Source organism: Pristiophorus japonicus, chromosome 25 (genome assembly GCF_044704955.1).
Source record: "Pristiophorus japonicus isolate sPriJap1 chromosome 25, sPriJap1.hap1, whole genome shotgun sequence".
In the NCBI taxonomy this organism is placed as follows: Eukaryota; Metazoa; Chordata; class Chondrichthyes; family Pristiophoridae; genus Pristiophorus; species Pristiophorus japonicus.
The window spans coordinates 28,723,759-28,738,422 of NC_092001.1; the positions used below are offsets into that span (position 1 = coordinate 28,723,759).

The 14,664-nt window shown below is 44.8% G+C and overlaps 1 non-coding gene and 1 pseudogene across 1 annotated transcript; both read right to left on the bottom strand.

Moving 5' to 3' along the window:
* The window catches only part of LOC139238107 (zinc finger protein 271-like), a 142,906-nt pseudogene that overhangs the window by 43,746 nt on the left and 84,496 nt on the right, over window positions 1-14,664 (bottom strand).
* trnaa-ugc (transfer RNA alanine (anticodon UGC)) lies at window positions 8,452-8,524 on the bottom strand. The gene has a single exon. It is a non-coding gene; the product is annotated as a tRNA-Ala (tRNA).

The following is a 14,664-nucleotide window of genomic DNA, read 5'->3' on the forward strand; positions in this document are numbered from 1 at the left end:
AGCACGGGATAGATACAGAGTAAAGCTCCCTCTGCCGCATCAAACACTCCCAGAACAGGTACAACATGGTTTAAATATTGAGTAAATCTCCCTCCATACTGTTCCACCGGACATTCCCAGGGCAGTACAGCATGCGTTAGGTACAGAGTAAAGCTCCCTCAACACTGTCCCACCAGACATTCCAGGGGCAGGAACAACACTGGTTAGGTATGGAATATTTCTCCCTGTACACTGTCCAAAGCATTCCAGGGTAGATGCAGAATTGATTAGATCCAGAATAATGCTCCATCTACACAGTCCAATCAAACACTCCCAGGGCAAGTACACACGGGATAAATAGAGAGTAATCTCTCCCTCCGCATTGTCCCAGCATACAATCCCAGGGCAGGTACAGCACGGATTAGATACAGAGTAAAGCTCTCTCTACATTGTCCCAACAGACAACCCCAGGGCAGGTACAGCACAGGGTAGATTATAATATAAGAAATAGGAGCAGGAGCAGGCCACTTGGTACCTCGAGCCCACTCTGCCATTTAATAAAAGCATGGCTGATCTGATCTTGGGCACAACTCCAGGTCCCTGCCCGCTTCCCATAATACTTTATTCCTTTATCCCTCAAATATTTTTCCATCTAAATCTTTAATATATTCAATGGCCCAGCCTCCACTGCTCTCTGGGGCAGAAATTACATCGATTTACAACTCTTAGAGAAGAAATTCCATCTCATTTCAGTTTCAAATGGGTGGCCTCTTATTCTGAGACTATGTCCCCTAGTTTTTTTTTCGCTATAAGTGCAAACATCCTCTCTGCATTCACGTTGTCGAGCCCCCTCATTATCTTATAAGTTTAGATAAGATCACCGCTCATTCTTCTGAACTCCAATGGGTACAGGCCCAACCTATCTTCATAAGTCAACCCCCTCATCTCTAGAATCAACCTGGTGAACCTTCTCTGTAGACCCTCCAAAGCAAGTATATCCTTCGTTAAATAGAGAGACCAAAACTGTATGCAGTACTCTAGGTGTGGCCTCAACAATATCCTGTACAGTTGTAGCAGGACTTCCCTGCATTTATACTCTATCCACCTTGCAATAAAGGCCAGGATTCCATTTGTCTTCCTAATTATTTGCTGTACCTACATACTAACTTTTTGTGTTTCATGCACAAGGACATCAAGTTGTGACTACATTGCAGCACTTTGCAATTTTTCTCCATTTAAATTATAAGATGTTTTTCTGTTTTTTTCTGCCCCAGTTGATAACCTCACATCTTCCCACATTACACTCCATCTGCCAAATTTTTGCCCACTCACTTAGCTTGTCCATATCCCTTTGCAGATTATTGTGTCCACTTCACATGTTTCTTTCCCAACCATCATTGTATCATCAGCAAACCTTGATAGATGACACTCGGTCCCTTCATCCAAGTCATTAATATAGATTGAGGACTGAGCACTGATGCCTATGACAATGCTGGAGCTATTTGCCAATAGAAAAATTACAGATTTATCCTGACTCAGATACAAGTAAAGCTGCATCTACACTGTACCATCAAACACTCCCAGGGTAGGTACTGCATTGGCGAGATACGAAGTAAAGCTCCTTCTACACTTTCCAAATAAACACTCCTCGGGCAAGTACAGCTTAATTTAGATAAAGTGTAACCCTCGCAAATCTCACTCTACATTTGTACAGGGCCTTGGTGAGACCAACCTTGGAGTACTGTGCACACTTTTGGTCTCCTTATCTCAGGAAGGATATACTTGCCTTGCTTGGATACAGCGTAAAGCTTCCTCACTAATGTCCAGCAGACATTTCAAGGGCAGGCTCAACACAGGTTAGATACGGTGTATATCTCCGTCGACCCTGCCCCAAGCATTACATAGTAGATACTGCATTGGTTGGATAAAGTGTGCAGCTCCCTCGACACTGTCCCATTAAAGATTCCCAGGGCAGATGCAACACAGGTTAGATGCTGTCTCACCGGACATTCCCAGGCAGATGCAGTACGGGTTAGATAAAGATTAAATCTCCCTCTAGTCTGTCCCAAGCAATCCCAGGTTAGGTACTGCTTTGATTAGGTACAGAGTTACTCTCCCTGTATGCTGTCCCATCAAACACTGCAGAATAGGTACAGCACGGGTTAAATACAGAGCAAAGCTCCCTCGAGACTGTTCCATCAAATGTTATTGAATGGGGTGCAGGCTCGGGGGGCCCGGTGGCCCACTCCTGCTCCTGTGCCTCATGGTCATATGTATCCAGCATGGTCCGCGGGGGAGAATGTGCCACACACAGACTACAAGAATTCGGTGCACAGGCGCGGGCCCTGGCAGTGTTTGGAGCATGCGCGGTGCGTATAATGGCGGAGGAGACAAGTTTTAGATGGGCTCCTCAGAAGTGTCCTTTTTAGCGGGGCGGAGGGGACTAATGGGCCAGCGAGGAGTCGGAGAGGCTTCATAAACAACCGGTGCCCGCCGCAAGCCCGGAACAGTAACCGGAATATCGGCGGTTGCAGCTTCGGGGCTTTCTCCTGGTCACAGGCCCAGGCGGCCATGTTCGTACAGGAAGGCAGGTTCAGCGCTCCAACATCTTGATTCAGTGAGTAGCACAGCGCATGCGCGGCCATCTTGATACAGGAACAAAGTGAATGATGTTCGTGTCTGAAATTGAACTAAGCCAGAGTCAGCACCCTCAGGGTAAGGGAACCAGTGAGTGTAGAACTGAACCCAGACAGAGTCAGCACCTTCAAGGGAAGGAAACCACTAAGTGTAGAACTGAACCCAGACAGAGTCAGCACCTTCAGGGGAGGAGAGGGGAACCAGTGAGTGGAACTGAATCTAGCCAGAGTCAGCACTTAATGGGAGGGTAACATAAAAAGATAAGAAATAGGAGCTCGAGTCGTCCATACGGCCCATCGAGCCTGTTCCGCCATTTAATAGGATCATGGCTTAATAGGACTCGGGTCCACCTCCCTGCCCACTCCTCATAACCCTTTAATCCATTATCGGATAAGAAACTGTCAATCTCTTAAAGTTATTCAATGACCCAGCTTCCACAGCTCTCTGAGGCAGTGAATTCCACAGATTTACAATGCTCTGGGAGAAGAAATGTTTCCTCACCTTAGTTTTAAATGGGAGGTCCCTTATTCTAAGATTATGCTACCTAGTTCTAGTCTCCCCTTTCAGTGGAAACATCCTCTCTGCATCGACCTTGTCAAGCTGCTTCAAAACCTTATACGTTACGATAAGATCACCTCTCATTCTTCTGAATTCCAATGAGTAGAGGCCCAAGCTCCTCAAACGTTTCTCTTAAGTCAACACCTCATCTCTGGTATCAACTTAGGAACCTTCTCTGAACTGCCTCCAAAGCAAGTATATCCTTTCATAAATGTGGAAACCAAAACTGCACGCAGTATTCTAAGTGTGGCCTCACTAATACCCTGTATGACTGTGGCAAGACTTCACTGCTTTTATACTCCATCCTCTTTGCAATAGAGGCCAAGATTACATTGGCTTTCCTGTTCACTTGCTGTACCTACATACGAAACTTTTGTTTCGTGCACAAGTACCCCCAGGTCCCACTGTACTGTAGCACTTTGCAATTTTTCTCTATTTAAATAATAACTTGCTCTTTGATATTTTTTTCTGCCAAAGTGCATGACCTAACACTTTCCTACATTGTACTCCATCTGCCAAATTTATGCCGACTCACTTAGCCTGCCTATATCCTTTTGCAGATTTTTTGTGTCCTCCTCACACGTTGCTTTTCCTCCCATATTTGTATCATCAGTGCAGTGGGAATTTTTAGAAACCCCGCTTTATGCATTCTGGCGATGTTAAAATGGTCAAAGAAAGTTTGCTCATTCTGAGTCATGGGGAAAGAAGAAGTTGGAAAAAGTATGGTTGCAGTGCAAACAGATGTATGCATGTTTTTTTTCTGATAAGGAGGAATCGAATGCCCTAAACGGTGACCTCAGGGTCCCATGTACTTTATTGTGAAACGTTTTTCTCTTCCATTGTAACCACAATGACGCACGTGCTTGTGGGATGTCAGATTAAATATGGAACGGCCGGGCCCAGCCCGCGAGTTCGGGGGCAACAGGCTGCGGAGCTTTTAGACTGATCTCCAACTCGGCCGAGTCTCTGTATACATATAATAAACTTGTGTGTTTTCCACTTGAGCAGATGGGTGTCTGAGTCATATTCTTTGATATAGATTCCACCCCAACAATTTGGCTACATTACACTCGGTCCTTTCTTCCAAGTCGTTCATGTAGATCGTAAATAGTTGGGGTCCGAGCACTGATCCCTGTGGCACCCCGCTAGTTACTGATTGCCAACCCGAAAATGAACCATTTATCTCGACTCTCTGTTTTCTGTTAGTTAGCCAATCCTCTATCCATGCTAATATATTACCCCCAAACCCATGCTTTTTTTATCTTGTGTGGTAACCTTTTATGTGGCACCTTGTCAATGCCTTCTGGAAGTCCAAATACAGCACATCCACTGATTCCCCTTTATCCACCCTGTTTGTTACATTGGTGGAGCCCAGATGATATTGGACAGGAGACGGTAGATTGTCGGTGCGGGGCAGGAATTGGAGCCGTAAGTGGGCTGGTGAGCCTCATAAACACCTGCTTTCGGTCCCAGGCCCCAATCACAGGCCACAGGCCCTGGGATGGCCCCGTGGTGACAGGCCCGGGTCAGCGGGGTCACTGGCCGCCATCTTGGACGGTTCATGGCGCATGTGCGGCCACCTTTTTGCAGGAACCAAGGCATTTAGCAAAACATCAAATGCTGATATTTGTGTGCTGGGGTACGGCCAAATATCAGCCAAAGCTCCTCATACACCTCTGCAGGGAATTCCACAGGTTAACAACTCTCTGAGTGAAGAAGTTTCTCCTCATCTCCTTCCTAATTGGCCTACCGCTTATCCGAAGACTATGTCCCCTGGTTCTGGACTTCCACAACATCGGGAACAATCTACCCGCATCTAACCTGTCCAGTCCCGTCAGAATCTTATACGTTTCTATGAGATACCCTCTCATCTTCTAAACTCAAGTGAATAAAGGCCCAGTTGATCCAGTTTCTCCTCATATGACAGTCCAGCCATCCCGGGAATCAATCTGGTGAACCTTCGGTGCACTCCCTCAACAGCAAGAACGTCCTTCCTCAGATTAGGAGACCAAAACGGAACACAATATTCCAGGTGAGGCCTCACTAAGACCCTGTACAACTGCAGTAAGAAATCTATGCTCCTATATCAAATACCCGAGCTATGAAGGCCAACATACCATTTGCCTTCTTCACTGCCTGTTGCACCTTTATGCCAACCTTCAATGACTGATGCACCATGACACCCAAGTCTCGTTGCACCTCCGCTTTTCCTAATCTGCAGCCATTCAGATAATATTGTGCCCCAGTGTTTTTGCCCCCAAAATGGATAACCGCACATTTATCCACATTATACTGCATCTGCCATGCATTTGCCCACTCACCTAACCTGTCCAAGTCAACCTGCAGCCTCTTAGCGTCCCCCTCACAGCTCGCACCGCCAACCAGTTTAGTGTCATCTGCAAACTTGGAGATATTACACTCAATTCCTTCATCCAAATCATTGATGTATATTGTAAAGAGCTGGGGTCCCAGCACTGAGCACTGCGGCACTCCACTAGTCACTGCTTGCTATTCTGAAAAGGACCCGTTTATCCCGACTCTCTGCTTCCTGTCTGCCAACCACTTCTCTATCCACGTCAGTACAATAACCCCAATTCTATGTGCATTGACTTTGCACACCAATCTCTTGTGTGGGACCATGTCAAAAGCATTCTGAAAGTCCAAATACACCACATCCACTGGTTCTCCCTTGTCCACTCTGCTCGTTACATCCTCAAAAATTCCAGAAGATTCGTCAACCATGATTTCCCTTTCACAAATCCATGCTGACTTGGACCGATCCTGTCACTGCTTTCCAAATGCCCTGCTGTTTCATCTTTAATAATTGATTCCAACATTTTCCCCACTACTGATGTCAGGCTAACTGGTCTATAATTAACCGTTTTCTATCTCCCTCCTTTTTAAAAAAGTTGTGTTACATTAGCTACCCTCCAGTCCATAGGAACTGATCCTGAGTCGATCGAATATTGGAAAATGACCACCAATGCATCCACTATTTCTCGGGCCACTTCCTTAAGTACTCTGGGACGCAGACTATCAGGCCGTGGGGATTTATCAGCCTTTAATCCCATCAATTTCCCACCTAATAAGGATATTCTTCAGTTCCTCCTTCTCACTAGACCCTCGGTCCCCTAGTACATTCGGAAGGTTATTCTTGTCTTCCTTCGTGAAGACAGAACCGAAGTATTTGTTCTATTGGTCTGCCATTTATTTGTTCCCTATATAAATTCACCTGAATCCGACTGCAAGGGACCTACGTTTGTCTTCACTAATCTTTTTCTCTTCACATATTTACAGAAGCTTTTATGTTTCAAGCAAGCTTCCCCTCCTAATGAAACCCTTAGTCCTCCTCTGTTGAATACTAAATTTCTCCCAGTCCTCAGGTTTGCTGCTTTTTCTGGCCAAGTTACATGCCTCGTCCTGGGTTTTAACACTATCCTTAATTTCCCTTGTTAGCCACGGTTGAGCAACGTTATCCGTTCTATTTTTACTCCAGACAGGGATGTACAATTGCTGAAGTTCACCCGTGTGTTCTTTAAATGTTTACCATTGCCTATCCACTGTCAACTCTTTAAGTATCCTTGGCCAGTCTATTCAAGCCAATTCACACCTCAGACCGTCAAAGTTCCCTTTCCTTAAGTTCAGGACACTAGTTTCTGAATTAACTGTGACGCTCTCCATCTTAATGAAGAATTCTACCATATTATGTTACACTTCCCCAAGGGGCCACGCACAACAAGATTGCTAATTAGTCCCTTCTCATTACACATCACCCAGTCTAGTATTAGTTCCTCATCATATTGGTCGAGAAACCCATCCCAAATACACTCCAGGAGATCATCCTCCACCACATTACTACCATGTGGTTAGACCAATCAATATGTAGATTAAAGTCACCCATGATAACTGCTGTACTACCACTGCACACATCCCTTATTTCTTGTTTAATGATGTTCCCAAACTTACCACTACTAAACAGTGAGACAGACATTGCAGCAAGGGTGAAACAACAATTCTAGAAGAACAGTGACCCCGATATGATTTGAACAAGCAGCCCTTTGATCTAGAATCAGACGCACTACCGTTGAACCACGAGGTTTACACAGTAGTTAAGGGATGTTCGTCTATATGAAGGTTATGCAATACAAGGGACTTTAAAATCCCCGCCCATTAAAATACAGTGAGTAAAATGGCATATGGTTTAACAGTCACATGCAAAGTGTCATGTGTTGATGCTTGGGGTCACTAGACACCAGGGGGCGCCACTGTCGGAGGTCATCGTGCTCTACGCGAGTGTGCGCAGGCCCTGGTATATAAGAGCGAGTACCATGTCACGTGGGCACTTTGGGAGTAAATAAAGTTCAACCAGTTTTCCAGCCGAGTGAGTTGACAGTAACAAGTCTTTCGCGTCATTCTATACATTAGACAAAACACAGGACAAATGATTGAAGTATGGAGTGTCCCTGAGTTAGCATTTGTTTGATTGTGCAAAAGAAGGTGAGGGGTTAATTAATGATGCTTTCCCGTGAAAGCAATACAAAAGGTTAAGAAAAAAAACATACGGTGACTGTCAGGTGAACGCTGCTTGTGATACCTGGTGGGAATGGGTGGCAATTTTAAGGCCCCTTTTATTGCAGAACCTTCATATAGACGAACATCTCCAACTCGCTGTGTAGGCCTCGTGGTGCAAAGGTAGTGTGTCTGACTCCAGATCAGAAAGTTACGTGTTCAAATCACGTCGGGGTCACTGTTCTTTTGGATATTGTTCGTTCAGAATTAATATTTCATTTGCTGTTTGACAAGAACCAGACCCTTGTTCCAAGGTCGATCTCACTGTTTCGCCTGTGTCAGGCAGAGATACGCCTGCTGCCCTCATTTATTTCATGTGACAGGACACAAAAGTTCAAAATCAACCTGCAGGTGGCCACACGCAGCACTAAATAGTCAGGATGGCCGAGCGGTCTGAGGTGCTGAGTTCAGGTTACTGTTTCCTCTGCACGTGTTCCAATTCAGCTTGAATTCCAATTCTGACAATTATTATCATTAAACGTTGGCTTCACACGCAAAAGATCCCCGGTGGATCCGTTTTCTTTCACTCAAACTTATCGATTTATTGAAGTGAAATAAAGAGCAATTAAGGAATAAGAGAGCCAATTTGCCAGGAGAATAAATAGCAAATAAAAACAGCAAATGCTGGAAATCTCAGCAGGTCAGGCAGCATTTGCAGGGAGACGAAACTCGCCTCCGATTGTTCATCCACAGCAAGTATACACATAATGTTTCTGCCTGGAATTGAACCAGGGACCTTGCACGTGCAAAGCAAACGTGATAACCACTATACTACAGAAACCTCTGGTACAACAGCCCCCACAGCGAGGAGCTGACCAGTGAGCTCCTTCTGTGCTGATCCGGAATGTGTTGGCTCACCTTAAACAACTTCTGTCCCACACTGAAAGTTCTCAATCCTTCTCCTCCGCTGCCCTTTACAGAAATGTCACGGATCACCCAGCCACCGTGTTCACTTCCACATCCTCACAGTGGGGCCACAGAGGCTCCTACTGTCTCCCCGCGATCAGCGAACTCACCCAGTTTACAAAATTAAACCCCAAACACGTGCCCGGCAAAGGGCTGGAGAAGCCAGATCGTCTGTAAGCTCAGTCTGTCACATAAAGTATTGGTATTCATGATGATTACAGCAATTATTAATCGTCTCACAGACCTCAATTATTTTTGTGCAATGAATTGATCGAGGATTGAAACCAGGTTAGTGCGCCGGGTCTTAACCCCTCGACCACCATGGAACAGTTATGATACATGTCGATATATTTATATATATTTATATATGAACCTGAATGTCAATGGCTATCTACCCAGACCTCGTGGCGCCCACGGTAGTGCGTCTAACTTTGAGTGAGATAAACGGTTCCACAGTGACACCTGTCATGTGTTCTACATGGTTACTGCTTGTACTATTACAATGTGTGCCACCAGAGGGCACTGCAGTGGGAGACTTGTAGCTTATCTGCACAGGTGTGCCTGGCCTAGTATAAAAGGCAGGCCACCAGGTGTGATCCTCATTCTGTGGTTATCAATAAAGGACTCAGTTCACGACAATTCAAGCACGACACATTGTCTCGTCGAGTCATTATCAGACCATTTGAAGGTATAACAAGGGAGCCCAAAGCCTCAGAAACTGGAAATTCTGCCAGAGCTTCGAAGTCATGCTGTCGGTGCCTGGGACAACACATTGCTCAAAGTTGTCCACACGTGAAGGCAGAGTGTTTCTTCTCCAGAAAGTCTGGGCATCTTGCGAAGGCATGCCGACTGAAGGGTAAACCTGTTTTCAAAGCTATGAGTCCAGCGTTCAAAGCTATGAGTATAAATCCCAAGAGACTACATAGTATGGAAGAACAACAACAGGACGAGGAGATCTTAGAGTTACACATCATCAGGAGCACGAGGTTAACGGACAGCGATTCGGAAAGCATCAAAATCCAAATAGATGTTGCGGGATTCAAGATAACAATGGAAATTGACACTGGTGCACCCGTGAGTGTAATACCGGAGTCACTGTACCGCGACAAATTGCGTGATTTCCAACTGGAGAAACCCAAGTTAGAGCTGCGAGGCTGCTCGGGAGAGTAAATTCCTGTGGTAGATCATTTTGCTGTACCCGTGAAATATAAAGATCAATTTCAGAACTTGCCTCTAATAGTAGTGAAAGGAGACAAGTGTGCCTTACAAGGAAGCAATTGATTAATCTCACTGAAGCTGGATTGGAGTAAGATTTTCTGTGTAGAAGCGAGATTTTCATCAATGGATGAGGTTATCAAGAAGTAGCCAAAGGTGTTCTGCGAAACGGGCAGTCCGATCGAAGGCTTCAAGGCGAGTGTCAGGGTACAGAAGGACGCTTGATTGTTTTAATACAAGCCTCGTTCCGTACCATATGCACTCAAGGAGAAAGTTGAGCAAGAACTCAAAAAACTAGAAGGTGTTAACCGTTACACTTCGGAAACATCTCCACTTTCAGCACCAGATTACCAAAATTAAACCCAATGATATCGGGAGAAAAGTTCCTCACATGCTCAGGGCAAAATATATGATTGTCGTTCTACAAAAGAATGAACAAACTTCAGCACCAGGTCAGACGGAAATGTTAAGTGAGCAGGTGGACTGCTGAATCGCACTTTCATGGAATTGGTGGTGACAAAACAAATGGGTTCTGCCTAATGATTAAACATAAGAAATGTCTGAAATAGGATTCGAAAGCTGAGCACAGCACCTTAAACCACTCGGCCATCCTGACTATTCAGTGTTGTGTGTGGCCACCTGCAGGTTGATTTTGAACTTTTGTGTCCTGTCACATGAAATAAATGAGGGCAGCAGGCGTATCTCTGCCTGACACTGGGGAAAGAGTGAGACAGACCTTGGAGCAAGGGTCTGGTTATTGTCAAACAGAAAATGAAATATTAATTCTGGAAGTATAACATTGAAACGAAATGTGATCCTGACACCCAGAAACAAGTGTTAAGGCAGAAGATTAAATGCTGCATCCCTTTCTGCAAAAAATTCCTTTCACAAACATTTCTCTGAACAAAACGGCACAAAACAAAAATGTTCCTTTCAAAGTCATTAAAGTCCCGAATTTCCACGCCCGCGAATCTCCTGAATCAGATGCCTCTAGTTTTGCCGACTCAACCCATATCCCTTTGCTCCAAGGTCTGTCTCCCTGTTTCCCCAGTTTCAGGCAGAGATCCGCCTGCTGCCCTCATTTATTTCACTCTCTATGAATCTCTCTAATATTCCAACAGCAGCGATGGTTGCGTGAAGATTTGTATTCTGTTACTCGTCGCCAATTGTTGTGTATAGAAGAAGTCCGCGAGGCTGAGTACTGTGAGCTACACTTAGTGTGATCTTAGTCTTCTTTATTACAACTCCAGAGTACCTGAACAACATGACAGCCAACCTTTTATACTGGCTCTGACGTGTGAGTAGGTGACCATTAGGACTCCAACAGTCACGCCCTCTGGTGGCAAGTATTACATAGTTACATACTTCACATAATTGTTATCGTTAAGAAGTTATAATTCCAATGAATGCCTGAATCATCCGAAAGGAGCCTGGTTTGTAGGACAAGGCTACATCTCAGGAAGGAGCGTAGTTACATGACAAGGGAAGTGATACTCTGATTATAAGTTAGGAGAATAAAAAGAGTAAATGCTGGAAACTCTGAGTAGGGCAGGAAGCATCTGTGGAGAGGGAAACAGAGTTAATTTTTCAGGTTAATGACCTTCCATCAGAAGTTGGGCATTTGTGTTCGGTAATACAATTAAAAGTTTCAATTATCACGAAGCAGGGGTAAGGAAAAGATACAAAATGTGGCATGTGGAACAGATAGTTTCGAATCCGATTAATGTTTGATCAATTTGTACACCGAGCTGGGAACTGTAACGTGTTTGAGTTCTTCGGCTAACATTCGCAAGGTTTGGGTGTAAGTAATGTTGTTAACTGTATGTTTAATTATTGTCTGCTTAATAACCCTGACATTTAATGTTGCAGACCCTATTCCTGCACTGCGCGTGTTCCAGCTCTGTTTGGAGCACCGATCCCTTCAATCCGTCGCTTACAGGGACAGTTGGATTCAACGGACTTTTGTTTGGTGAAATTTCAAAGATTGAAAGCGCGCACATGAACCTGGTCACCTACTCACTAACCGCTACACGCTGCTCCCGTGAGATGGAAGCCCAGTTACTGTTACATGCTTGAACGCAGGTACAAGCAGAACTCATTCATAGAAAGTCCAAGTCCCTGAAGCACCTGATTATTTGCACCAAACTCCTTTGCAAAGAGTTGCGGTTCATGTGCGGAGATTTGGGCACATCTTTCCGCACACTACAACACTTCAAACTTAACTCAACGGCTGTAAAGCGCTTTGGGGCGTCATGAGTTCCTGAAAGGTGTTTTAGAAATGCAAGTCCTTCTTTGCAAAAGTTCAATGCAATTTCAAAATTCATGGGTAAACTGAGTGCTCGTCCGGGATCTCTCGCAAATTTCAATTAACAAACCCGAAGCAAGCATCATACCCCAAGACCAACGAGCCAACTGCTTGATAAATGTGGAGAAAGGTGTAACCATTATTGAAACATTTTTAGTGTATTGCTATACTTGATCGGAGGAGCACATGAGACGGAATCAGTGACTTTGCTTTTTCGACCTGTCTTCTGAAGCACCGCACGGTCCCACTCCGACAGTCAATGAGCTGTTGGGACGTTAGTGTCCAGGCTGTGGGTGGTCACCCCAAGCGCAGCAGAGGGGTTTCTGCATTAGTTCTGGGTGGGGATAGTATCTTTCCCCTTCTCTCTTCCTCTTGTCTATATCCCTGGGCTTTGGTTTATCTATTCATTCCCCCGTCTCAGTATCTAGTGTTTAAAAGGGAACAAAAGATGAAATGGGTGTCACTGTGGAACAGTTTCTCTCACTCAGAGTTAGACACACTACCGTGCGCAGCACGACGTCTAGGTAGGTAGCCGTTGATATTCAGGTTCATATATAAATATATATAAATATATCGACATGTATCGTATCTGTTCCCTGGTGGTCGAGGGGTTAAGACCCGGCGCACTAACCTGGTTTTAATCCTCGATCAATTCATCGCATAAAAATAATTGAGGTCTGTGAGACGATTAATAATTGCTGTAACCACCATGAATACCAATACTTCCTGTGATAGGCTGAGATAACAGACTATCTTGCTTCTCCTGCCCTTTGCCGGGCACGTATTCCGGGTTTAATTTTGTAAACTGGGTGAGTTTGTTGATCGCGGGGAGACGGTAGGAGCCTCTGTGGCCCCACTGTGAGGATGTGGAAGTGAACACATGGCTGGGTGATCCCTGACATTTCTGTAAAGGGCAGCGGAGGAGAAGGATTGAGAACTTTCAGTGTGGGACAGAAGTTGTTTAAGGTGAGCCAACACACAATGCCGATCAGCACATAGGGAGCTCACTGGTCACCTCCCCTCTGTTGGGGTTATTGTACCAGAGGTTTCTGTAGTGTCGTGGTTATCACGTTTGCGTTACACGGGAAAGGTCCCGAGTTTAGTATCCTGGCAAATGCTGCCTGACCTGCTGAGATTTCCAGCATTTGCCGTTTTTATTTGCTATTTATTCGCCTGGTAAAAGGGCTTCCTTATTCCTTAATTGCTCTTTATTTCACTTCAATAAATAGTTAAGTTTGAGTGAAAGAAAACGGATCCACCGGGGACCTTTTGCGTGTGAGGCCAACGTGATATCCGCTACACTGCTACCCATCAAAGGGCGAGAAACCACTGAATATAAAGGATGAGCTCACAAATATCAGGTGCAGTGCAGTCTGGTCAATGTCAAACCCTCCTTTCTTTTTCAGCAGTGGCATGAACGGGAGTCAGACGCCACAAAGTTTAATTAAAGACACAAATACAAGTAACACTTGCAAATCTTTTCAGTGTAAAATTCTTTCACTTGATTTGAAATCCGACTGCATTGAACCTGAAAATACGCACGGTGGGATTTTGTCTTCACTACTGATTGTATTTTGTGTGCACGGTATGAATAACTGGTGCTGCTAAATTTGACAAAAGTTGCCCCAGATTTCTGGTGTCATCATTGAACCAGAAAGCTAAAATACAGTGAGTAAAATGGGATATGGTTTTCGAATTAAGATGCAAAGCACAGGACAAATGATTGAAGTATGGAGTGTCCCTGAGTTAGCATTTGTTTGATTGTGCAAAAGAAGGTGAGGGGTTAATTAATGATGGTTTTCCGTGAAAGCAAGAGAAAAGTTTTCGAACAAACCATACGGTGACTGTCCGGTGAGTGCTGCTTGTGATACCTGGTGGGAATTGGCGGGGATTTTAAAGCCCCTTGTATTGCAGAACCTTCATATAGACGAACATCTCCAGTTCACTGTGTAGGTCTCATGGTGCAACGGTAGTGTGTCTGACTCCAGATCCGAAGGTTGCGTGTTTAAATCACGTTGGGGTCACTGTTCTTTTGGATATTTTTCTTCCAGAATTATTATTTCATTTGCGGTTTGACAATAACCAGACCCTTGCTGCAATGTCTGTCTCACTGTTTACCCGCTGGTAGGCAGAGATACGCCTGCTGCCCTCATTTATTTCATGTGACAGGACACAAAATTTCAAAACCAACCTGCAGGTGGCCACACACAGCACTGAATAGTCAGGATGGTCGAGTTGTCTAAGGTTCTGTGTTCAAATTGCAGTTTTCTCTGAAGGTATGGGTCCGAATACCACTTGTGACTTTTCTTATCTTTAAGCGGAACCCGTTTGGTTTGTCATCACCAACTCTTTAAAAGTGCATTTCAGCAGTCCACCTGCTCGCTTAACATTTCCGTCTGACCTGGTGCTGAAGTTTGTTCATTCTTTTGTAGACCATCAATCAGATATTTTGCCCTGAGCATGTGAGGAACTTTTATCCCGATCTCATTGGGTTT